The sequence below is a fragment of the Hyperolius riggenbachi genome, chromosome 2 (assembly GCF_040937935.1).
Source record: "Hyperolius riggenbachi isolate aHypRig1 chromosome 2, aHypRig1.pri, whole genome shotgun sequence".
Lineage (NCBI taxonomy): Eukaryota > Metazoa > Chordata > Amphibia > Anura > Hyperoliidae > Hyperolius > Hyperolius riggenbachi.
The window spans coordinates 381,811,459-381,836,346 of record NC_090647.1 but is presented as its reverse complement, the minus strand read 5'-3'; the positions used below and the strand labels follow the sequence as shown (position 1 = coordinate 381,836,346).

The window sequence follows — 24,888 nt, the reverse complement described above, 5'->3', positions numbered from 1 at the left end:
TGTCGAAAGGCCTTTTCAAAGTCCAAGTATATCACACCTACAGCATTCCCAATATCCACATTAGCGTTCACTACCTCATAAAAATGGAGCATGTTAGTCAAACAGGAACTGTCTGTAGTAAACCCATGGTGATGCTGAGAAATAAGGCCCTGTTCACATCACAAATGCAGACGGGCACGCATGCGGAACGCAACGCGTACAAACGCACGCCATCCGTGTTTGTGTGCGTTGCGTGGCTGATCCCATCACTGAAAAGTGAATGGGACAGCCATGCGTTTTTACAAAAAATGCGTGCAGCATGCGTTCCCGGACCACACAGGTCCGGAACGCATGCAGTGTGAACATCCGACATTGCACTCTATGTAATGTCTGATGTCGTGCGTGTCCGCCACCTCCACGTGTTTCCAAAACGCGGCTGGAAACGCGTGCAGTGTGAACGGGGCCAGATTATTTTCTAATATGAATTCCAGGCTGTAATCTGAGACACTGATGCTGAAGGGATTGAAACATTGTATACACTAGCTGAAGCTGAAAGGATTGAAACATTGTAACCTTTTTCTGAGTTTCTAAATAACTGCCTGGACAGCATAATCACGCAAGTACCGTACCATAAGGGCCCGTTTCCACTATAGCGTTGCGGAATCGCCGGCGAATCACCACAGGCAAATCGCATGCGGGTGCGATTCCGCATGAGTTTTTTGCCGCGATTTCGCATGCGATTTCGCATAGGTAAGGCTGTATGCGAAATTAACCATGTCACTGCCTGTGTAAATTAACATTAATACCTATGTGAAATCGCATGCGAAATCGCGGCAAAAAACGCATGGGGAAAACGCGTGCGATTTCCCTATTAAATACATTGCATGCGATTCGCCTGCATTCCACACGCAGGCGAATTCTGAGGGCCCTACCCTGCAGATTTTTCCTGCACAGAAAAACGTGCGGGGAAACGCACAAGTGGAAACAGTCCCATTCACTTGTACTGACTGTGCAAATCCGCATGCGGGCAACGCATGCGGATTCGCGATAGTGGAAACGGACCCTAAATACAAATGCATAACTCCTTATCTGGGTATAACCCTCAAACTAAAAAGACTAAGAAGACCAACCTTTAGAATAAGATCTCCATTGTTCTTCTAATGCCTCTCAAAGCGACTAGGCCCATCTCCTCTCTTTGGCAGAATTTGCATTTCATTACAGCTGTGCAGCCACTGCTCAGTCTCCATTCTTCACCAACAATGGTTTCCATTCAATAACAAAGCCAGGTTTGACAAACAGAGAAGAATGCTTTGCATCCCATTTGCCAAAATGGGATGCAATGCATACAGTGTGAAAGGGCCCTCAAAGTTGATGACTATGTTTGGATCTACACAGCTTCCTTGATCTTCGCTGAGAATCCAGGAAAATGTCTTCACTGAATTGGTCTTTTCAAAATCAATTTATCAATCCTGTAGCCACGGAATTATGCATGGCACCTTCAATAGTCTCATCTAGTCTTCCACATATCTTGTCTGACACCCTTTTTCTTTATGATAGTAACTTGAATTCTCCTCCATCTCTTATTGTTAAAGAGACTCTGAAGCGAGAATAAATCTTGCTTCAGAGCTCATAGTTAGCAGGGGCATGTGTGCCCCTGCTAAACCGCCGCTAAACGGGGTCCCTTCACCCCCAAACCCACCCCTGCAAAACCTTGGTCGTCTTTTGGTCGCAGATTTATTGCTTCCTGGAGGCAGGGCTAACGGCTGCAACCCTGCCTCCAGTCGCGTCTATCAGCAGCGCATCGCCGCCTCTCCCCCGCCCCTCTCAGTGAAGGAAGACTGAGAGGGGTGGGGGAGAGGCGGAGATACGCGCTGACAGACGCGCGTGGGGCAGGGCTGCTGAGGTTAGCCCTGCCCCAACCAGGAAGCGCTCCCCGGCTATACGGAGGAGATTTGGGGATCAGGGACCCCCGTTAAGCCGCGGGATAGCGGCGTTTTTGCAGGGGCACACGCCCCTACTATCTATGAGGTCTGGAGCGAGATTTATTCTTGCTTCAGACTCTCTTTAAAGGGAAGGTTCACGGTGCATTAAAAAAAATAAAAATGGTAATTCACTTACCTGGGGCTTCCTCCAGCCCGTGCCCTCGGCGCCGCTCCGCAGGCTCCCGGTCTCCTCCGGTGGCGCACACGACCTGGCCAGGCCGGCTGCCAGGTCGGGCTCTTCTGAGCTCCAAAATGCGCCTCACGCGGGCACGCTGATGTCATCGGACGTCCTCCGAGCTGTACTGCGCAGGCGCAGAACTACTGCGCAGTACAGCCCGGAGGACGTCCAACGACGTCAGCGCGCCCACGTGAGGTGCTTTTTGGAGCGCAGAAGAGCCCGACCTGGCAGCCGGCCTGGTCAGGTCATGTGCACCACCGGAGGAGACCGGGAGCATCGCCGAGGGCACGTCCTGCCTGCCAGGGCTGGAGGAAGCCCTAGGTAAGTGGATTAGCATTTTTATTTTTTAATGGACCGTGAACCTTCCCTTTAAAGAGAATCTGTATTGTTAAAATCGCACAAAAGTAAACATACCAGTGCGTTAGGGGACATTTCCTATTCCTCTCTGCCACAATTTCGCCACTCCCCGCCGCATTAAAAGTAGACAGTTTTAAAAAGTTTGTTTATAAACAAACAAAATGGCCACCAAAACCGGAAGTAGGTTGATGTACAGTAATGTCCACACATAGAAAATACATCCATACACAAGCTTTTGAATCTCAAGAGATCATTTCTGTGTGTACCTTCATCCCCCTGCAGCTATCATCCACTGAAGAGTGACAGGCTGTCTGTTTCTTCCTGCAGACAGCTTTGCCTGTGTCTGTAATTCCTCAGTATGTGACAGCCCAGCTCCTTTCACAGCCTAACAGAGGACGATTTATCCAGCTTGTAAAAGGCAACTCTCTTCTCTCAATGACAAGAGAGCAGAGAGGCTGCCTAATGTAAACAACACACACTGGAATGTGCATAACGGATCAACAACACTGAAGAGTTGGCAGCCTTCCAGACACAGGGTGACAAATCCAACAGGGGAAAGTGGATTTATTTCTGAGACAGTGATAGTAGAAAGTGCTGCAGTAAGCCAGAGCACATTAGAATAGTTTATGAAGTTGTAGGATAGTAGAAAAAAGGATGACATTTTTGTTACAGAGTCTCTTTAATGTTGATGGTAGAGTCCACCCTCCTTCTTGCCAAGTACCCCAAGTGCAGCCTGTTTAAACATACCCCAGGTGAACGGATCCATTTAAAAATGGAGGCAACAGGCATGTATGGGCAGAAGTCCTCATGCTTTCTGCTCTACCCTTTCACTGCTATCCCTCTAAGTTCATTTGTAAAAGGCCTCACATTAACGCACACAAGTTGGGCAAGCCGTGCACTACTGCACGTGCACTTGTCTTCCTGATTCTGCTCTTGTGGCAGGGAGCATTTTGATTTTGTGCATGCAAGGCTTCATAGTGTGCATGGGCAGAGCACTGGAGCGTGATCAAGGAGGCATACCACCAAACCAGCGCATGAGCAGTAGTGTGTGGCATGGCCACTACAGATGTACAAATAGGGCCTTTTATTTATGAACACAAGGGGACAGCAGTGAACTTTGGGGGAGTGGAAGCATAAGGATTCCTTCTCACACATGCCTATAGCCACCATTTTAACAGGCTGTGACGAATCAACGTTTATTCGTCATAAATAAATAGTTAGAGCCTTATAAAATATTCCCTGTCAGCCACTATTAAAAAGTGACAGCAGATAGGGACAGGCTTGGTTTATAAAAAGATCAGGGAAGCCAGGGGTTAACACAGTTCCTCTCCCTGGTCAAATGTAGCAAACACTGACTCCTCTAATTACAGCTTTTCTCACCTCAGTGTGACCTAAGTGGGTTTCCTGGCCCAGGACACCAAACCAGGCAGAGCGAGAGAAATCTCACACCTACACTGCCCTCATCCAGGCTTGGTGTCTTCTCAGTTCCATACTTGAATAGAGCCAACCCCAGGGGGTCTCTCAGGATTACCTCAGCTGAAGGATCAAAGGGAATCCCTCTCCCAGCTGACCCCCATGTGGCCCTGAGATGCCTATATTCATATGTTCTCCATATTTTCCTCATAATTCATGGCATAGGAAGTTCCTAGGCCGCTGAAAAGTGCAGAGGTTCTGAGGTTCAACTTGGTGCAGGTGCAGAGAGAATTTGGACAAGCTAGTTACTTCCAAACTCAGACTACAAGGGGAGAAGTAAAAAATTGTGTTATGATTCATATCTGGTCCTCGTGTTTGGTACCAAATGATTCCTAACATCACGCTGGTTATGAATATTCATTCAGGTTCTTGAGATTACCTACAGGCATGCCGAGAGCGGGCAAAACATGAATTGGCCCAATACCTCTCCCTGCCTAAGGGGGCACTGCCTTATTCAAATTGCACAAGGCTGGACTTGTACGTGTCATAACCCCTCCCCCCCCACACAGTGAGGAACAAAACTCCCATGACACAAAGGTCCAGCGTCCATTATCTGAAATCCTGGCCTAATAACATCTTGGCAGCCAGCGGGACACTGGCGCAAAATCTCCATCTTGGATTTCTCACAAGGCCTCTGGCCGCAAGGCAACCGCCATCTTGGACTTTCCTCCAAAGACTTGCGATTGCCGAATGGACTACCAATAACGGTATTTGAACTGTATATTAAAGGGGAACTTCAGCCTAAACAAACATACTGTCATCAAGTTACATTTGTTATGTTAATTAGAATAGATATGTAATATAATCTCTTACCCACCCTGTTTTAAAAGAACAGGCAAATGTTTGTGATTCATGGGGGATGCCATCTTTGTCATGGGGGCGGCCATCTTTTTGGTTGAAAGGAGGTGACAAGGAGCAGGAGACACAGTTCCAACTATCCTGTGTCCTGATTACCCCTCCCAGCTGAACACGCTAGGCTTCAAATGTCAAATTCAAAATGTAAAAATAAAATAAAATTGCACCAAAACAGCAGAACAACAAAATCAGAAATCCCATCATGCTTTGCACAGCATCAGGGGAAAAAAGCCGGGCAGTTTTCTTCTGTGCAGCTAAAAATGAGGCTTGTATAAGAGAAAAAAAAGTTCTGATGCTGTGAAACTGTTAAACACAAAGCCTTTTCAGTGCTGCTGAGTTGATTTTTAGTCCGGAGGTTCACCTTAAGTTCCAGGTCAAAATATCGATTTTGCGCTGGAAATCGGGTAAATACACTGCTACCACTCTCCGAAGAGGGATAGGGCAAAGAGACCCCAACGCTATCATAATACGGTAGCCAGCTTAATCACGTTCGACATGCTCCAGTCACCATTCGGTGGATAGATACTTCCGACGGCTTAAAGACTGTGAGCAATGTGACGTTTAATAAATACAATTTATTTATTGCAACCTCTTCAGGGCCATAGGCTTACACCCCCGTAGTGACCAGGCTATATCTTACAATTCAGGGCTCTGCAGCTTTAAAAGCTTGCTGCAGAGCCATGACACTTAAAGCCAATGGGTACCGGTAAAAAAAAGAAAAAAAGTCAGATACTCACCTAAGGAGAGGGAAGGCTCGGTCCTAATGAGCCTTCCCTCTCCTCTCCCGGTGCCCTCGGTGCTGCGCTGGCTCCCCCGTTCGCGTCTGCCGCCGCAGGGACTTCGGAGGTCTTCGGGCGCACTCGGGCTTCCGAAGACGGGTCGCTCCATACTACGTACGCGCGAGTGCGTCATAGAAGGCGCTCGCGCACGCGTAGTATGGAGCGGCCGCGTCATCCGGAGCCCGAGTGCTCCCGAAGACCTCCGAAAGCTCCCGAAGGCATGCGGAAGTGGCAGTATTTGACTGCACTGGTCGAATACTGCCACGGGGGATCCTGCGCGGGACCGGGCACCGGGAGAGGAGAGGGAAGGCTCATTAGGACCGAGCCTTCCCTCTCCTTAGGTGAGTACCTGACTTTTCCTTTTTTTTACTGGTAAAAATTCACTTTAACACAAAAATGAATTTTGTCCCAGTTTCTTGCCATCAACAGAGCTTTCTGTTGGTGGCATCTGATCGCTGCTGCATTTTTTTTTTTTAATAAAAATGCCCATTTTACTTTAATGGTGGGAATTCACGGTGCGTTTATGCGCCGGTATTGTACCAGCGGCTCTATGCCGGCACGTCACCGCTCATCCGCGCGTGCACGCGGATCGATTCCCGCTCGTCCCCACGGGCACTTCCTTATCTGCGCTTTGTTTCTTCCATTGTCCGCCCACGGGGATCGAGCGCGGTATCGACCCGCCGCGGTGATCGGACAGGTTGAATATTATCAATCGAGCCATCAGCGGCTTGATTGATAATATAAAACGAGCCGTGTATGCCCAGCATAAGTTTCACTACCTATTTTCCCATCACAATCAGTGTGATTGGCTCTCACAGGCATCAGCCTATGAGTGCCAATCACTTTTGTGGCCAATGGAGGGGACAGCTCAGTGTCAGAGCTATCCCTGTACAGTGCTGCTACAGATCGCAGCACTGTACACGGAATTTTTTTTTTTTTTAATGTTTCCGGTCTGCTAGCGTTGAAACGCCACTGGCAGACTGTTGACAGAGTGGAACTCAGTCATTCAAGCGGGGATGCGCGCGATCCCCTGCAATCTCCGACCCCAGAACTTGAAGTGGTCCTGGGGAGTAGCCACGTTCACACCAATTGGTGTGAGGCGGTCGTTATCTGTTCAAAATGCCCTCGAAAAATCGCTTTTCAAAGCACTTAGATTTCCCTATACTATGTATTAAAGCGCAAAAGCTCAGGAAATGGTGCAGGAGCCGCAATTGCAATGAAAGTTTATCGCTCATGTGAGAATACTCACATTGAGAAACACTGCTCAAGCACTTTCAAAATTCGCCAGCTCTTTTCAAGAATGAAAAGCGCTCAAAGTGTGATCAAGCCCTTAAAGACAGCATCAGCTGAGACTCTAGCATGTGCACATGAACAAGGCAGGTAATTTGGGTGCCGCCATAGATTGTAATAGTAACAACAGCGCATGGTGCACAATTTGGGTGCTGGACATAGCCAAAGCACAAATTACATTAAAGGATACCCGAGGTGACACGTGACTTGATGAGATGTACAGTGCCTAGCACACAAACAACTATGCTGTGTTTTTTTTTCTCTGCACGTATGTAAGTGGCAGTTCCTGTCTGAGTCAGGACTGGGTCACACTACAGTGTGACCCTCACTGATAAGTAATTACAACTATGAAACTCTTTCCTAGCAGAAAATTGCATCTGAGAAAAGGAAAGAGATAAAAGGGGTTAATAGTTCATAGATTTAGCTCTGGCGTACTTCAATAAATGTGTCATTGAGCAAAAACAATAAAACAGAAAGAAGAAAAAAATATAACTTAAAAAGGTAGATTTAAATATAAAATAAAACTGTGGAATATCTTAAAGAGAACCCGAGGTGGGTTTGAAGAATATTATCTGCATACAGAGGCTGGATCTCCCTATACAGCCCAGCCTCTGTTGCTATCCCAAACCCCCCTAAGCTCCCCCTGCACTCTGCAATCCCTCATAAATCACAGCCACGCTGCTGACAAACAGCTTGTCAGAGCTGGCTGTGTTTATCTCTATAGTGTCAGTCTGCTGCTCTCCCCGCCTCCTGCAGAACTCCAGTCCCCGCCTGCATCCCTTCCCTCCCTGCTGATTGGAGGGAAGGGACGGGGGGCAGGGACCGGAGCTATGCAGGAGGCGGGGGAGCAGCTGAGACTGACACTACCACTACAGATGTAAACACAGCCTCACAGCATGGCTGTGATTTATGGGGGATTGCAGAGTGCAGGGGGACCTTAGGGGGGTTTGGGATAGCAACAGAGGCTGGGCTGTATAGGCAGATCCATCCTCTGTATGCAGATAACATTCTTTAAACCCATCTCGGGTTCTCTTTAAAGTCATTTTAGGAGAATGAGGATAGAATTGTTTATTTTCACCTTGGGTGTCCTTTAAATAAGGGATGCAGGGTCATTTTTGATCAAAGACTTTACAAGCCTTTGATCACTGTGATCATGATCAGCAGCACCAGCTCCCTGCTTGCCCCAGCTCACCATGCACCCTCCTGTTTCACATCTCTAGGTACAGGCTGGCTTCAGGGTTTTTTTAATTTAAAGGGAACCTGAGATGGGCAATTACCAAAAAAATATACATACAGTGGTGTGAAAAACTATTTGCCCCCTTCCTGATTTCTTATTCTTTTGCATGTTTGTCACACTTAAATGTTTCTGCTCATCAAACACCGTTAACTATTAGTCAAAGATAACATAATTGAACACAAAATGTAGTTTTAAATGATGTTTTTATTATTTCGTGAGAAAAAAAAAAAAAAACTCAAAACCTACATGGCCCTGTGTGAAAAAGAAATTGCCCCCTGAACCTAATAACTGGTTGGGCCACCCTTAGCAGCAATAACTGCAATCAAGCGTTTGCGATAACTTGCAACGAGTCTTTTACAGCGCTCTGGAGGAATTTTGGCCCACTCAACTTTGCAGAATTGTTGTAATTCAGCTTGATTTGAGGGTTTTCTAGCATGAACCGCCTTTTTAAGGTCATGCCACAACATCTCAATAGGATTCAGGTCAGGACTTTGACTAGGCCACTCCAAAGTCTTCATTTTGTTTTTCTTCAGCCATTCAGAGGTGGATTTGCTGGTGTGTTTTGGGTCATTGTCCTGCTGCAGCACCCAAGATCGCTTCAGCTTGAGTTGACGAACAGATGGCCGGACATTCTCCTTCAGGATTTTTTGGTAGACAGTAGAATTCATGGTTCCATCTATCACAGCAAGCCTTCCAGGTCCTGAAGCAGCAAAACAACCCCAGACCATCACACTACCGCCACCATATTTTACTGTTGGTATGATGTTCTTTTGCTGAAATGCTGTGTTACTTCTACGCCAGATGTAACGGGACACGCACCTTCCAAAAAGTTCAACTTTTGTCTCGTCGGTCCACAAGGTATTTTCCCAAAAGTCTTGGCAATCATTGAGATGTTTTTTAGCAAAATTGAGATGAGCCTTAATGTTCTTTTTGCTTAAAAGTGGTTTGCGCCTTGGATGTCTGCCATGCAGGCCGTTTTTGCCCAGTCTCTTTCTTATGGTGGAGTCGTGAACACTGACCTTAATTGAGGCAAGTGAGGCCTGCAGTTCTTTAGATGTTGTCCTGGGGTCTTTTGTGGCCTCTCGGATGAGTTTTCTCTACGCTCTTGGGGTAATTTTGGTCGGCCGGCCACTCCTGGGAAGGTTCATCGCTCTTCCATGTTTTTGCCATTTGTGGATAATGGCTCTCACTGTGGTTCGCTGGAGTCACAAAGCTTTAGAAATGGCTTTATAACTTTTACCAGACTGATAGATCTCAATTACAGTACTTTTGTTCTCATTTGTTCCTGAATTTCTTTGGATCTTGGCATGATGTCTAGCTTTTGAGGTGCTTTTGGTCTACTTCTCTGTGTCAGATAGCTCCTACTTAAGTGATTTCTTGATTGAAACAGGTGTGGCAGTAATCAGGCCTGGGGGTGACTACAGAAATTGAACTCAGGTGTGATAAACCACAGTTAAGTTATTTTTTAACAAGGGGGGCAATCACTTTTTCACACAGGGCCATGTAGATTTGGAGTTTTTTTTCTCACTAAATAATAAAAACCATCATTTAAAACTGCATTTTGTGTTCAATTATGTTATCTTTGACTAATAGTTAACGGATTTTGATGAGCAGAAACATTTAAGTGTGACAAACATGCAAAAGAATAAGGAATCAGGAAGGGGGCAAATAGTTTTTCACACCACTGTACCTGGGGCTTCCTCCAGCCCCCTCCGGCCTGATCGCTCCCGTGGCGTCCTCTTCTTTCTCTCTGTTCTCCCGCAATTGGCCCCGGAAAGTCCGCCGGTCCGGTGCCAACTGGGCATGTGCGCTCTCGCTGCATTCACGTTGCCTGGAGCGTTCTCCGCATGCGCAGACTGGCCCTGACTGATGGATTTTCCGGGGCCAGTTGCGGGTGAACAGAGAGGGAGAAGAGGAAGCCATGGGATCGATCAGGCCGGAGGGGGGTGGAGGAAGCCCCAGGTATGTATATTTTATTGGTAATTGCATCTCAGGTACACTTTAAGGCTGCTGAGCACTGTCTCCTCTCACGGCCCACCCCCTGCTGAGCAGGCTGAGGGGACTCACCCGCTTAAAGAAGTTCTTATAAAACTACTTGTCTGGAATTTGTAAGTTTACAATAGATTTCATGGTACACACCAGGTATGGTGCACACCATGCAATTTTAACTTCAGATCATATTTCCAATTGAGAAAATTATCAGATCAGGCAAGAAAAATAAATATACAGTCTACTGATTGCCAGCAACCAATCCCAAGTTCAAAATCGTTCTCTTTCCTGATTGGAAATAATGATCAAAATACTTACTGGCTATTGTTCTGTGTGTATGTTCTTTTGCTTCATTTTCAATTGAAAAAAAAAAGATTGGAAAAAAAGATAATTGCATTAGAATGTATGCTTGGTTTCTTCTATATCCGATCAATATCAGATCTGAATATCGATGTGATCAAATGCTGAAATAGAATGCGGAGTGAAGACTGCATGTTGTGTACCAGGTTTTACGGGACTCATCTAAACAGTATGAAATGATCCTAAGATTTAGAAACTGGAATGACATTTTGGGAATGCTGGATCAATTTACAATAACTTAGAAATTTCCAGGGCGAAAACCCCCCCCCCAAAAAAAAACAACAAAAACCCTGCAGACGTCCAGTGCCCGCGCCGGGACAAAACGATCATCCGGTCCCCGCCACGGCTCACTTCCTGTTTTTTGCGACTTTAATGTCGCAATCCATTGCGCCTGCGCAGAAACCTCCTGGTGACGTCAGTGGGAGCGAGGACGCACACGGCCAGGGACGTGCAGGCGCAGTGGACTGCAATATTAAAATCGAGTCGCCAAAGCAGCACAGGGACCCGAGGATGAAGGGGGGGGTGGGGGGGGGATTTCGATAAAAGTCCCAGGCAAGTTGGAGCCTCCCCCCCTTTACCCTGGCAGTCATCCTTTAAATTGAAAGAAAAAGCTAATACGCCTTCTTCGGTCTCTATTTCTGTATCTTTTAAAGTGGACCATGAAGAGGAGTATAAAAAAAAAAAGTTTCACTCACCTGGAGCCGTCCTGTACCCGCGACGTTACCAAACGATCTTCCATTGCCCCACCACGGCTTTCACTTTGCGAACCCGGCATCCACTGTGCCTACGCAGCCCTGGCCCCCCTGTATCCTCGTACACACTCCTGCCGCTGGCAGCATACCACACAGGCGCAGTAGAGATTTTCCCATACTACACCGGCGCAGAACGCTCCTGGCCATGGAAGCGCATACGAGGATGCCATGGCCTCTCAGGCACAGTGGACGTTGACTTACAAGTCGGCGTGACCCAAAGTGAGCCATGGTGGAGGAACGGAGGATCGTATGGAAACTGAGCAGGCACAGGAATGCTGCAGCGGGATGGCAGAAGCCTCAGGTAAGTGAAACTCTTTTTATTTTTATCTTCAGGTCTGCTTTAAAGAGAATCTGTATTGTTAAAATCGCACAAAAGTAAACATACCAGTGCGTTAGGGGACATCTCCTATTACCCTCTGTCACAATTTCGCCGCTCCTCGCCGCATTAAAAGTGGTTAAAAACAGTTTTAAAAAGTTTGTTTATAAACAAACAAAATGGCCACCAAAACAGGAAGTAGGTTGATGTACAGTATGTCCACACATAGAAAATACATTCATACACAAGCAGGCTGTATACAGCCTTCCTTTTTAATCTCAAGAGATCATTTGTGTGTTTCTTTCCCCCTGCAGCTATCTTCCACTGAAGTGTCAGGCTGTTTCTTACTGCAGAGTGCAGACAGCTCTGCCCGTATGTAATTCCTCAGTATGTGAAAGCCCAGCCAGCTCAGAGGAGGATTTATCCAGCTTGTAAAAGATAAGAGAGAAGCTGCCCTAATCTAAATAACACACAGGCAGTGTGCAGAGAGGGGCCTGGAGGGGGGGAGATGCATCACAGAACCACAACACTGAAGAACTTGGCAGCCTTCCAGAGACAGGCTGACAAGTCTGACAAGAGAGAGATAAGTTGATTTATTACAGAGATGCAGGGGCCCCAACCGTCCCGTTTTCGCCGGGACCGTCACGGGTTGGGGGAGGGGTCCCGCTGTCCCGGGATAGCCCCCCTTGTGTCCCGGCAGGCAGCAGCTCCTCTCCAGCGGAGGAAAAAAGAAGGATCGAGGCGCCAGCCGCGGCTGTGGTGTGCGGGCCAAGCTTGTCCCCCCTCCCTCCGAATGTGCCCCCCAGTATGGCGCAGCGCAGCAGAGCGGCAGTCTTACCATCTTCCTCGCGTACTGGCATCTCGTCTTCCAACTACTTCCTGTGACGTCACAGGAAGCGGAGAAGACGAGATGCCCATATGCGAAGAGGAATGGTAAGACTGCCGCTCTGCTGCGCTCGTATCTCGCCATACAGGGGGACACTGGGGGGCACATTCGGAGGGAGGGGGGACAAGCTTGGCCCGCATCCCGCACACCACAGCCGCGGCTGGCGCCTCGATCCTTCTTTTTAGCTGGGCACCCTCACCCTTCTCATATATATATATATATATATATATATATATATATATATATATATATATATATATATATATATATATATATATACACACACACACACATTTTTGACTAGGGGTGTGTCAGGGGGTGTGGTTGGGGGCGTGGTCGGGGCGTGGCTTAAGTGTCCCGGTTTCTCATCTCAAAAAGTTGGGAGGTATGGAGATAGTGATAGTAGAACGTGCTGCATTAAGCCAGAACACATTAGAATAGCTTTTGGAACTTGTAGGATGATAAAAAACAGGATGCAATTTTTGTTACGGAGTCTCTTTAAGGTAGCCAATAAATGGTATAATCCTGAATCAAAACTTCGTCTATCTTTATAGACAGGACAACAAGGCAGTGGAAGAGCTCACAGTAGGACTATAAAGGAGAACTATGCTAACCATAAAGAAGAGCATATCTAAACAGCTGAATGCAACAACATTCGCCACAACTTACAGTGAAAAGTGCAATATGGCAGCAGCAGGAAACCAGAGGGGCGCCCCCAGCAAAGCTCACCCAACCAGGAAATGGAGCAGTAAGCAGGTCTTCCTTCTCCCAGCAGAAGCTCGCCCGCTGGCGCTGCGCTCTGTAGATATAGGTAACGGCTACAAAGCCAAGCTCAGGGCTGCCTACTTCAAGGTGTGTGAGGAAGAATCCCTTCGGACGACTCTCTTCCCCGTCTCTCCTCCTAGTCCTTCCTGCTTCGAATGGTCGCCGCTTCTGTCCTCTTTCCTGTCTGCCGAGCGCTCAGGTATTCATGACGTCACATGGTGGCTCAAGGCAACAGGAGTCAGGACACACCTTAGCAAAAGCAGTCAGCTGCTGTGCGCTCCTTTGCTGTATTTCTTTTCGTCCTCCTACAGCATGAGTCAGAGCTGTGCTATACGTTTGATAGTGAATGTAGGCTGATTCGACGGGTAGGTTATTTCGTCGGTACACCGGCGCGCTCAGGAAACACTATTACATAGCAAATTATACATACAACCTCTTTGTACTAAACTGCAGTATTGACCTATAAAGTGTATATAGACATAGAAAGTGTATCAAAATAAAACATGGGTGTATTTAAATTGAACCCGAAGAAGCATGATACTTACCTAGGTAGAGGGAAGAGCTAATTTGATATGTTCTCGCTCCTCCTCGCCATCCATAAACAGCTTCATGCATAGCTCCCCACTGTCCTTTTTGGGAACTAAATCCCTCTGTCCCTCTTTCGTCCTCATTTGTCCCTCTTTCAGGACTTATTTACTGCTCTTTGTAAATATATGTATTTTGCTCCTGAAAAATTTGTTGACTCTTTTTTTCCATCCTTTAAAGAGACTGTATCAAAAAAAATAGTTCCCCTGGTGGGTACTCACCTCAGGAGGGGGAAGTCTCAGGAGGGGGAAGCCTCAGGGTCCCAATGAGGCTTCCCCCTCCCCTATAGCTGCAGGCAGTCCAGCGCTGGCTCCCCCGAAGTGTCACGGAATCCTCCCTCGACAAGTGATAAGCGCTGATTTATTTACCTCTCCTGGCTCCAGCGGGGGCGCTGTTGCGACTCTCTGCACCAAGATAGGCGAAAATAGCCGATCTCCATTGGGTCCGCTCTACTGCGCAGGCGCAAGAAACTTGCGCCTGCACAGTAGAGTGGCCCGACGGAGATCAGCTATTTCCGCCTATCTCCGAGCGGAGAGCCGATACTGCGCCTGCGCTGGAGCCGGGGAGGTAAATATTTACATCGCTGCCGTTCCGGGAGGATTTTCGCCGCCGCCGTGGGGCTGAGGAAGACGAGGGAAGTCTCAATAGGATCCGGAGGCTTCCCCCACCCGAGGTGAGTACCCCCCAGGGGAGGTTTTCTTCGTTACAGGTTTTCTTTAAGGCAGGGGTGTCAAACTCAAATACAAAGTTGGCCGAAATTGTACACTGGGACCTAGTCACCGGCCAACCTCAATGTCTACTGGCCACCTTCCTCTCTTATAAAGTTCTTTCATGTCAAATGCCCCCCTCCAACTCCTATACAGTTCCCAGGTGTCTAGTGGTCCCCCCTCTCCTATTAGGGGCAGACTGACAACTCATGGGGCCCCCAGGCATTAGGAGATTATGGGGCCCCGTACTAGTGTAGCCAACCTTTCATGTTATTTTTTACAAACTAAAATTTACTGACAAAGGATATTTTACATTGGTAAAAACCCCTGCGCCGCACGTTGCGCAGCGCGCTGAACAATGGCCATGGTCACGCAACAGAATTTTGGCATGGTCATGGGTGGGGTCAAATATACATGACCTTAGCAGTGGTGTAAAAAGTCTACCAGGGAAGTTTAAGCTCTGCCATAGTGTTTCCCCCCAAAATACATGTAATCTGACAGCATTTCACAAAAAATCCACACAATTCCACTTATCCTCCACGACAGAGACCATGAGACTGCCTTGCCTATTCAAGGGACAGGAAGCACAATCAGTTTAAAAGGACACTCCCACTTCCACCCCTCAGTGCTTTCCTGTCCCTTGGGATAGGAGGAAGCCGATCTTCCTGGGCTCTGTCGAGTAGTCCAAGGGTAAGTGCGGCTGGTTGTCTCACCTCCAGGGGCAGCTGGAACAATGTATCCTGGGGAGGCAGGTGAGGCAGCGGCTCGCGCGGCGCCCAGGGCCGGATTTGTACTTTTTACCGCCCAAGGCCAACTATACGTATCGTTGTTATCTCTATGTTGGAAGTCACAGACAATAACCATTTCAGTAATACGCGTAGAGATTATAAATTATGTTTTCTTTAAGAACTTTTATGTTTGCCATCTCGTTAATGATGGACCCATTGAGTCACCATGAGAGTTAGGCTGAAGTATAACTGCAGGATAGAGCTTACAGGTCTTGCAGGGACAACACAAGTACAGGACAGAGAGTTTAAAGGTTAAAGCTGTCCTTGTAAATAGGGATGGCTGCATAGAACAGCTTTACTTCCCCTCACTGAGCCGCCCCCAAATTTTTGGTGCCCTAGGCCATGGCCTATGTGGCCTTGCCAGAAATCCGGCCCTGGCGGCGCCCGAGTGTCTGGCGTGTGGTATCATCGCCAAGCGCCCATCTGCATGCCACCGGACACTTCCGTTTGGGCCTAGTATGGCGGCGTTGTCGGCCTGGAACGGGCGGAGATTGCCCGCATCTGCATCACTTCTGCCGGATGTGACGTCAGTGGAGACCGGAAGTGCGGTACACGAAGACGCCAGGACGCTGGAGGGAGTGCCTGCGTTAAGCCATTATAAATTCAGAGGCCTCGCAGTGCACATGGTCTTACTGAGGCCTCTAGAGACCATGAGTGAACTTTCCTCTCAGGGCACGGACCTTCCTCCATTACCTCCATCTGGAGTAAGTTTAAAGGCTATATGTAGCCATCCTATGCATATCTTTTGTAGGATGTTTGCTGATAGCCATTTCTTTTGTGTGTTATGTCTTTCAGGTGATTGCTCCTAGAAAAGCCATAGAAAAGATTTAGATGGGTTGCCAAGTGGTATTTGTAAAAATAAATTATCCTCCTCTTATAAGAAACCCCTTTGCCATTCATGTACTGCTTTAGTGGTTAATGAGGAAAATGCTGATACTTTTAAAGTAATGTTTAACACTTTTCAATCTGAACTCAATAATACTTATGTTGTATTGAGAGATAATTTAATTGCTCAAGCTTCCTCAGTTCAAACAGTTCCTATATCAGGGGATTCTGATAAAGCAGGTACTTCTAATGTGCAAAGGGTGGAATCCTCTTCTGAAGAGGTAGCAGAGGCCTCGTCGACTGAGGAGGAGAAGACTCCTAAGATTCTCGTTAAAGGAAAATTTAAAATTATCCCCAGATAATACTGAGGATTTACTTAAAGGGGACCAGAGGCCCCAGCAAAAAAGCTTTTATACATACCTGGTGCTTCTTCCAGTCCCATAAGCCTGGATCGCTCCCACGCCGCCGTCCTCTGCTGCCTGGATCCGCCTTTACCGGGTCCCGTCATGGCCGCCAGTCGGCCGGCTTACGCGGCCAATAGTCCCCATCACACCGAGCTCCCTCCATGTATGTACGCGTGAGGCTGCCTACTGCGCAGCCTCATGCGGACACTTGGCCGCGTCCGCCGGAAGTGAGGGGACCCGGTACCGCCGATCCAGGAAGCAGAGGATGGCGGCGTGGGAGCGATCCAGGCTTATGGGGCTGGAAGAAGCCCCAAGTATGTATAAAAGCTTGTTCTTTTTTTTTTTTATCACGTTCCTCTCTGGTTCCCTTTAACATCATTCGTACTACACTTGGGTTACCCATTGAAGCATCTAAGGAACTGTCTATTGAGGATGAAATGTATATTGAGCAGCAGCCAACTAATTTTCTGACCTTTCCTGTACACAAATCTATGTCTGATGTTATTTTACAGGAATGGAAAGAACTGGATAAAAAGCTGTTTCAATTAAAATCCTCAAAAAGGCAGTTTCCTTTTCATGATGCTGACTGTGATAAATGGACTAAAAGCCCTAAATTAGACTTAGCTATCTCTAAACTATCTAAGAATTCACCTATTCCATTTGAAGACACAGGAATTTTGAAAGACGTGTCTGATCGTAAAATGGAATCCCTCCTTAAGCGAGCCTGGGAAGCAGCAGCAGCGGCGTTCCCTCCTGTTTTAGCTCCCACATATACAGCAATCTTGTCAATTTAGTTATCAGAGTTAGAGAACTATTTAAAAGCAGGTACTCTTGTTTCTGATTTACTCAATTCTGTGTCTGTTCTCTCTCTTGCAGCTAATTTTCTTTGCGACGCTTTTAGTGAGGCGGTACGAATTGCGGCACGCACTTCAGGGTTAATCAACTCTGCTCGACGCTTCTTATGGCTCAAAGGATGGGATGGTGACCTCACCGCTAAAAGTAAGTTGTGTTCACTGCCGTTTGAAGGGGGTCTCCTCTTTGGACATGCCTTAGAGGAAGCCTTAACTAGAGCGGAAGAAAAGAAACAGGTATTTCCTCTGAAAAAGAAAAAAGCGTTTTTAGAGAAAAAACTTTCGTTTATACAAAAAAAATACGAAAGGTAAAACCGATTCTGGTAAGAGGTGGCAAGTCCATAGTGGTGCAAAATCCAAGGGATTTTTGTTTAAACCCAAAACCCCGGCCACTTCCACTCAGCAATCCGAACAATGACGGTATGCAGGTGGGAGGGAGATTAAAAAACTTTCTTCCGGCATGGGAAACCATTTCCACAAACAAATTTGTGTTGGGAATAGTCAGACAAGGGCTCAAATTGGAGTTCATTTCAAGACCCCCTCCCACTTTCAAGATTACCGCCCCTCTTCATACTCCAGTCCAACAGACAGCTCTGGAAAATGCAGTACTTTTACTGTTCGAAAAAGGGGTGGTCGAGGAAGTTCCGATCTCACAAAGGAGGAAGGGATTTTATTCCCCTCTATTCCATGTCCCAAAACCAAATGGGGAATTTCGGTTAAATTATCAACTTAAGGAATTTAAATTTATTCCTCAGGTACAAGCGTTTCAAAATGGAAACAATCTCGTCGACCATTCCTCTTCTGGGGAAAGATTATTTTCTAGCATCAGTCGATCTCATGGATGCTTACTATCATGTCCCTATCTTTCCAGGACATCAGAAGTTCCTCAGAGCTGCAATTTGGATCCAGTCAAGGCTGGTTCACTTTCAGTTCAGGGCTTTGCCCTTTGGCCTCTTGGTGGCACCTCGGGTATTCACCAAGGTGATGGTGGAGCTGGCGGCCTTTCTGAGACTCCAGCATATCATTCTGATCCCCTATTTGGACGACATTCTAATTGCAGCACAAAATGAGGAACTTCTGATGCCCCATCTTCAGATCACTATGGCTGCCCTAAAAGATTTAGGTTGGATCCTAAACTACAAAAAGTCGGACCTCGCTCCCTCTCAGGCAAAGGTGTTTTTGGGCATTGTACTTGACACCAGAATTAAAATGTCTTTTCTTCCAGAGAAAAAGCTTTTGGATCTGATAGATCAGGTGAAGCTCTTTCTAAAAGCAAAACAGGTCTCAATCAGAGATTTTATGTCCCTGTTAGGCAAAATGTCAGCTTGTATTCCGGCAGTTCCTTGGGCACAAGCAAGGTCCAGAATACTCCAGATTTCCATTCTGTTACAGTGGAACGGAAGTCAGGATTCATTGGACAAGCCGTTCTGGGTTTCCAGCCAGGTGAAAGACTCACTCAGTTGGGTGGAAGTAAAGAACATGAAGAAAGGCATACATTGGATTCAACAGCATCCTGTGTTGTAACAACCGATGCAAGCCTATGGGGGTGGGGAGCCCACAGGAATTCCAATCTGGTTCAGGGTCAATGGAATTCAATAGAGAGCGGTTTTTTCCTCAAACCACAGGGAGTTTCTTGCTGTATGGAGAACAGTGAAGTCGATGGAATCAGCTCTGAGAGGCAATCATGTGGTCATTCAATCAGACAACAGAACCGCCATTGCGCATTTGAACAAGCAGGGCGGTACTCGGAATCCTCCATTAATCTCACTCTCGCATCAGATTTTTCTCTGGGCAGAGGAAAACCTTCTCTCTCTGAAAGCAGTACACTTGAGTGGCAGGGAGAACATAGTTGCAGATTTTCTCAGCAGACAAACTCTCCTGTCAGGAGAATGGGGTCTCAACAAGTGGGTATTCAGACAGATCTGTCAGTTCTGGGGTCTTTCAACAGTGGACCTGTTCGCCACTTACAAAAACACGCTTTTACCTCGATTTTTTTCCCCTGGATCCAAGGGGTTACCCAGAGGCGATGGATGCTTTCACACAGGACTGGAGTCTGGAGAGGGGCTCTGCATTCCCTCCCCTAAACTTGATACCTCGGGTCCTTCAGAAGGTGGTTCAGGATCAGGCAGATTTAATCTTATTCGCTCCAGATTGGCCAAAACGAGCTTGGTATGCTCTTCTATTAAAGTTAGCGATAGGCCAGCCCTGGACTCTTCCTCTGCGAGAGGACCTTCTCTATCAAGGCCCAGTTTTTCATCCAGTTCCTGCCCAGCTCAAGCTGAAAGCTTGGAATCTGAAAGGAAAATTCTTCTGAACCAGGGTCTTTCAAATAGTGTTATTAGTACACTACTTACTTCTCGTTAACCACTCACTTCAGCCATTTACCACAGGGTGTGGAAAGTTTTTTTTTGTAGATTTAATCAGTATTCTCCTGAATTTATCACTAATTTTTCTATTTCAAATATTTTGGAGTTTTTGCAGGCTGGGCTGGAGAAGAACCTCAAACTTAATACTCTGAAAGTACAACTAGCTGCGTTAGGAGCATACTTTAATGTTTTTTTTCCTTCTGACCCTTTAATTAAACAGTTCTTAAAGGCTGCCAAGAGAAAGTCAGTTCTATCAAGACCAAAATTCCCCTCCTGGGGCTTGAATATTGTTCTGAAGGCCCTGACGGGATCCCCCTTTGAGCCCTCGTCTGACTGTTCGATTAAAGATTTGACTCTTAAAACTATTTTTAGTTGCTATTACTACGGCTCATAGAATTGGAGAGATTCAAGCGATCAGTGTTAGATCGCCCTGCATGACAATAATGGAGGTGTGAGGATCCGCTTGGCTGCCTGCGCAGGCAGGCAGCCTTTTGACCACTGTTCAGGTCTGCATTCTGCAGGTCTCTGGAAGAGAGACCTTTTGTCAATTGTGCAGCTTGCTGCTGAGGAATTTGCATACGTTTGTCATGCATATTGCCTAGCTACATCCTTTGTAGGCTTGCTCTATAAAGAGCTATGTTTCCCAGAGTCCTTTGCTGGTCATAAGGGTTAGTCCTGTGAGACACTCCTGAGTGTCAGCCTTACTTCTTGTTGAAGATTAGCTTAGAGTAATTCTCAGGGATTGCACTAGGCATCCTTGCTAGGGCAGTCAGGATTGCATTATTTGTATTGCCTGTTCTGTCTGTGGGGTGCTAACCAGAGCAGCGGTTGTTACTGGTAGGCCCTTCTGTTCTGTTGTTGCCTTACTTGGATCGCACTCGCTCTGACGAAAAGAGCAGTGGATCGTATCTCTTACGTATTCCTGTTTTCGTGTATCTGTTTTGTCTTGTACGAACGCTTGCTGGAGGCTCGTGAGGTAACCGTTAAGCAAGCGCTCGCGTCCTCTGTTTTATGTTTGTCTGTTGGTGGTTAGTTAGGCGTGCTTGTCTCTGTTGTGCTTAAATGTGCGGGGACCGCGCATAAACGCATGCAATGTTGCGAATGAGTGCGGTGTTCGCGTTTAGTTAGCGTTTGTTATTTTCCTTATCTTCTCATTGTATGATTTGCTGTGCCTTTGCTACTCTCGTGCTCTGCCTTGCTGTAGCCTTGTGTCACCTCTGGCAATCGCCTCTCTCGCGATTGCGTTCCTACTTCATATCTGCTGTTGTGTGTGCACCGTCGCGGGTTGGCGACTAGTTTGGTGCACACACATACAATCTGTCCCTGTGCTCATTCTCTTCCGCAATCGCTTCTCTTGCGATTGCGTTCTCACTTGGTTTCTTCTGTTGTGTGTCCACCGTCGCAGGTTGGCGGCTAGATTGGTGGACATACATACATTCCTCATCTGTGCTTATTCAGTCTTGTGTCGCTGTTAGCAATCACCATCTCTGGCAATTGCCTTCTCACCTGTTCTTCATGGTTGTGTGTTCATTGTCGCAGGGTGGCGACTAGATTGGTGGACACACATACCCTCTGTCACTTTGATCTCTCCCTTTCAGGGCTATCTTGCCCTGCGTTTCTTCCCTTCGTGCAATTCCTGTCTGGCGTGTGTGGCAGGGCAGAGGAGCTGTTCCTCTGCACTCCACAGCTCCACCTGCCGACAGGAATCTCCCTCTACAGGTGCATTGCACCTTTTGCTAGGTTCCCTCAAATTATACGCTTGTGGAGGATTTCCGCAGTGTCAGCGCACGCCTTGTGCGCTGATCACGGAGAGAATTCCACAATCGTTACAGGAGGATAGGATTTCATTTAGATTACCTCCATCTTTTGTTCCAAAAGTAGTATCTACGTTTCATAAGGATCAGGAGATCCATTTGCCTTCCTTTTGTTCTAATCCTTCAAATGAGAAGGAGAAAAGATTTCATACTTTAGACGTTAGAAACATGGTTTTACTTTATCTAGAAAGGACTACTGATTGGAGATTGGATGACAATCTCTTCATACAATTTTGGAAGGCTAGAAAAGGTTACAGAGCCTCTAAGAGTACTCTTAGTAATTAGTTAAAATTATGCATCTCTAAAGCATATGAGTTATCAGATATGTCTGCGCCATCTGGAATTAAAGCGCATTCCACTAGGGCAGTTTCCTCCTCCTGGGCTGAGAGGGCATCTGCGTCTGTTACTGAAATTTGTAATGCAGCCACGTGGTCTAACTACAATACATTTATCAAACATTACCGGTTAGATCTTCAAAATATTAAAGATTTGGCTTTTGGACACAAAGTGCTTTCTGCAGTTGTCCCGCCCTGAGAGGGGAGTTATCTCGGAAATCTCATGGTCTCTGTCGTGGAGGATGAGTGGAAATATAAGCTTACTCTTAACGGTAAGATTAGTTCCATGAAATCCTCCACAATAGGCCTAAACCCACCCTGGTATGGTAAGTACACTTCTATACTCCAAGTAATATGTAAGCACTGAGGGGTGGAAGTGGGAGTGTCCTTTTAAACTGATTGTACTTCCTGTCCCTTGAATAGGCAAGGCAGTCTCATGGTCTCTGTCGTGGAGGATTTCGTGGAACTCATCTTACCGGTAAGAGTAAGCTTATATTTTGGCAGAGGTTCCTCCACAATAGACGTAATCTGGCAGCAGTGGTTCCCCCAAAATAGACGTAATCTGGCAGCAGTGGTTCCCCCAAAATACACATAATCTGGATGCAGCGGTTCCCCCAACATACACAATCTGGTAGTGGTTCCCAAACCATACACTGGCAGCAGCTGTTCTACAAAAATACAGTTAATCTGGCAGCAGTTCCCCCAAAATAGGTGTCCCCAGTATAGGTAACAAGGTCTATAGGTGTTCCCAGTGTAGGTAGCCAGGTCTATAGGTGTCCCCAGTATAGGTAGCCAGGTATATAGGTATAATTATTTTGCTTTGCAAAGGGAGAAACAGAGGTGTGTGCATCTAACCAGTTTCACCTGACTTATATACTGGCTGCCTCAAGTCTATTGACTCATTCAAATTTGAAATTTAACTGACTCTCGTCTAATTAAAATGGCAGAGCGTTGCAAACTGCAATCGCCTACCAGTAGTGCAGGATCTAAGGCTAACTCCCTGACATTCCTGCAGGAGTTGGCCCACGCAAATACTTGCATCTCAACAGGGGCGCCTCGTGTAGGCCTCCTTGTACCCCCAGGAAATGAAGGGCAGCGCAAACGCCCCCACAAAGCATCCACTGCCCGGGAGCGCCGCAACTGCCCCCCACAGGGGGGGGGGGGGGGGGCGAGAACGCATGAACGGCATACTCCCCAGACGCGGCCTACGCCCGGAGAGAACCGTCCACGCTGCCCCCCAAAGGATAGATGCCCTAACCTTACGAATATTGCTTACCTGTGGTGCATATGCGCATCCTGGGAGCAAACACACCAAAAAGGGGCGAGGGGGGGGGGGACACAGACACCCCCCCGGTGCAACACTACTGCCGGGGGACCTATCCGTGCCCCCCCCCCCCCCACCAACACCCCCAAGAAAAAAGAAACATACTGCATTGCAAAGGGAGAAACAGAGGTGTGTGCATCTAACCAGTTTCACCTGACTTATATACTGGCTGCCTCAAGTCTATTGACTCATTCAAATTTGAAATTTAACTGACTCTCGTCTAATTAAAATGGCAGAGCGTTGCAAACTGCAATCGCCTACCAGTAGTGCAGGATCTAAGGCTAACTCCCTGACATTCCTGCAGGAGTTGGCCCACGCAAATACTTGCATCTCAACAGGGGCGCCTCGTGTAGGCCTCCTTGTACCCCCAGGAAATGAAGGGCAGCGCAAACGCCCCCACAAAGCATCCACTGCCCGGGAGCGCCGCAACTGCCCCCCACAGGGGGGGGGGGGCGAGAACGCATGAACGGCATACTCCCCAGACGCGGCCTACGCCCGGAGAGAACCGTCCACGCTGCCCCCCAAAGGATAGATGCCCTAACCTTACGAATATTGCTTACCTGTGGTGCATATGCGCATCCTGGGAGCAAACACACCAAAAAGGGGCGAGGGGGGGGGGGACACAGACACCCCCCCGGTGCAACACTACTGCCGGGGGACCTATCCGTGCCCCCACCAACACCCCCAAGAAAAAAGAAACATACTGCATTGCAAAGGGAGAAACAGAGGTGTGTGCATCTAACCAGTTTCACCTGACTTATATACTGGCTGCCTCAAGTCTATTGACTCATTCAAATTTGAAATTTAACTGACTCTCGTCTAATTAAAATGGCAGAGCGTTGCAAACTGCAATCGCCTACCAGTAGTGCAGGATCTAAGGCTAACTTCCTGACATTCCTGCAGGAGTTGGCCCACGCAAATACTTGCATCTCAACAGGGGTGCCTCGTGTAGGCCTCCTTGTACCCCCAGGAAATGAAGGGCAGCGCAAACGCCCCCACAAAGCATCCACTGCCCGGGAGCGCCGCAACTGCCCCCCACAGGGGGGGGGCGAGAACGCATGAACGGCATACTCCCCAGACGCGGCCTACGCCCGGAGAGAACCGTCCACGCTGCCCCCCAAAGGATAGATGCCCTAACCTTACGAATATTGCTTACCTGTGGTGCATATGCGCATCCTGGGAGCAAACACACCAAAAAGGGGCGGGGGGGGGGGGACACAGACACCCCCCCCCCGGTGCAACACTACTGCCGGGGGACCTATCCGTGCCCCCCCCCCCCCACCAACACCCCCAAGAAAAAAGAAACATACTGCATTGCAAAGGGAGAAACAGAGGTGTGTGCATCTAACCAGTTTCACCTGACTTATATACTGGCTGCCTCAAGTCTATTGACTCATTCAAATTTGAAATTTAACTGACTCTCGTCTAATTAAAATGGCAGAGCGTTGCAAACTGCAATCGCCTACCAGTAGTGCAGGATCTAAGGCTAACTCCCTGACATTCCTGCAGGAGTTGGCCCACGCAAATACTTGCATCTCAACAGGGGCGCCTCGTGTAGGCCTCCTTGTACCCCCAGGAAATGAAGGGCAGCGCAAACGCCCCCACAAAGCATCCACTGCCCGGGAGCGCCGCAACTGCCCCCCACAGGGGGGGGGGCGAGAACGCATGAACGGCATACTCCCCAGACGCGG

The 24,888-nt window shown here is 47.6% G+C and overlaps 1 protein-coding gene across 3 annotated transcripts in view; it reads right to left on the bottom strand.

The window, feature by feature from the left end:
- IRF6 (interferon regulatory factor 6) overlaps positions 1–13,495 on the bottom strand; it is a 106,243-nt gene extending 92,748 nt beyond the window's left edge. Inside the window, exons 1-2 of one of the 3 annotated variants that reach the window (XM_068269755.1) lie at positions 13,103–13,495; positions 10,438–10,467 (exon numbers count right to left, since the gene is read on the bottom strand). The gene's annotated coding sequence lies outside the window, so the exon portion shown is untranslated. The remainder of the gene's footprint in view (positions 1–10,437; positions 10,468–13,102) is intronic. The other 2 variants (XM_068269754.1, XM_068269756.1) reach the window with 2 other exon arrangements.
- Positions 13,496–24,888: the final 11,393 nt, after the last annotated feature.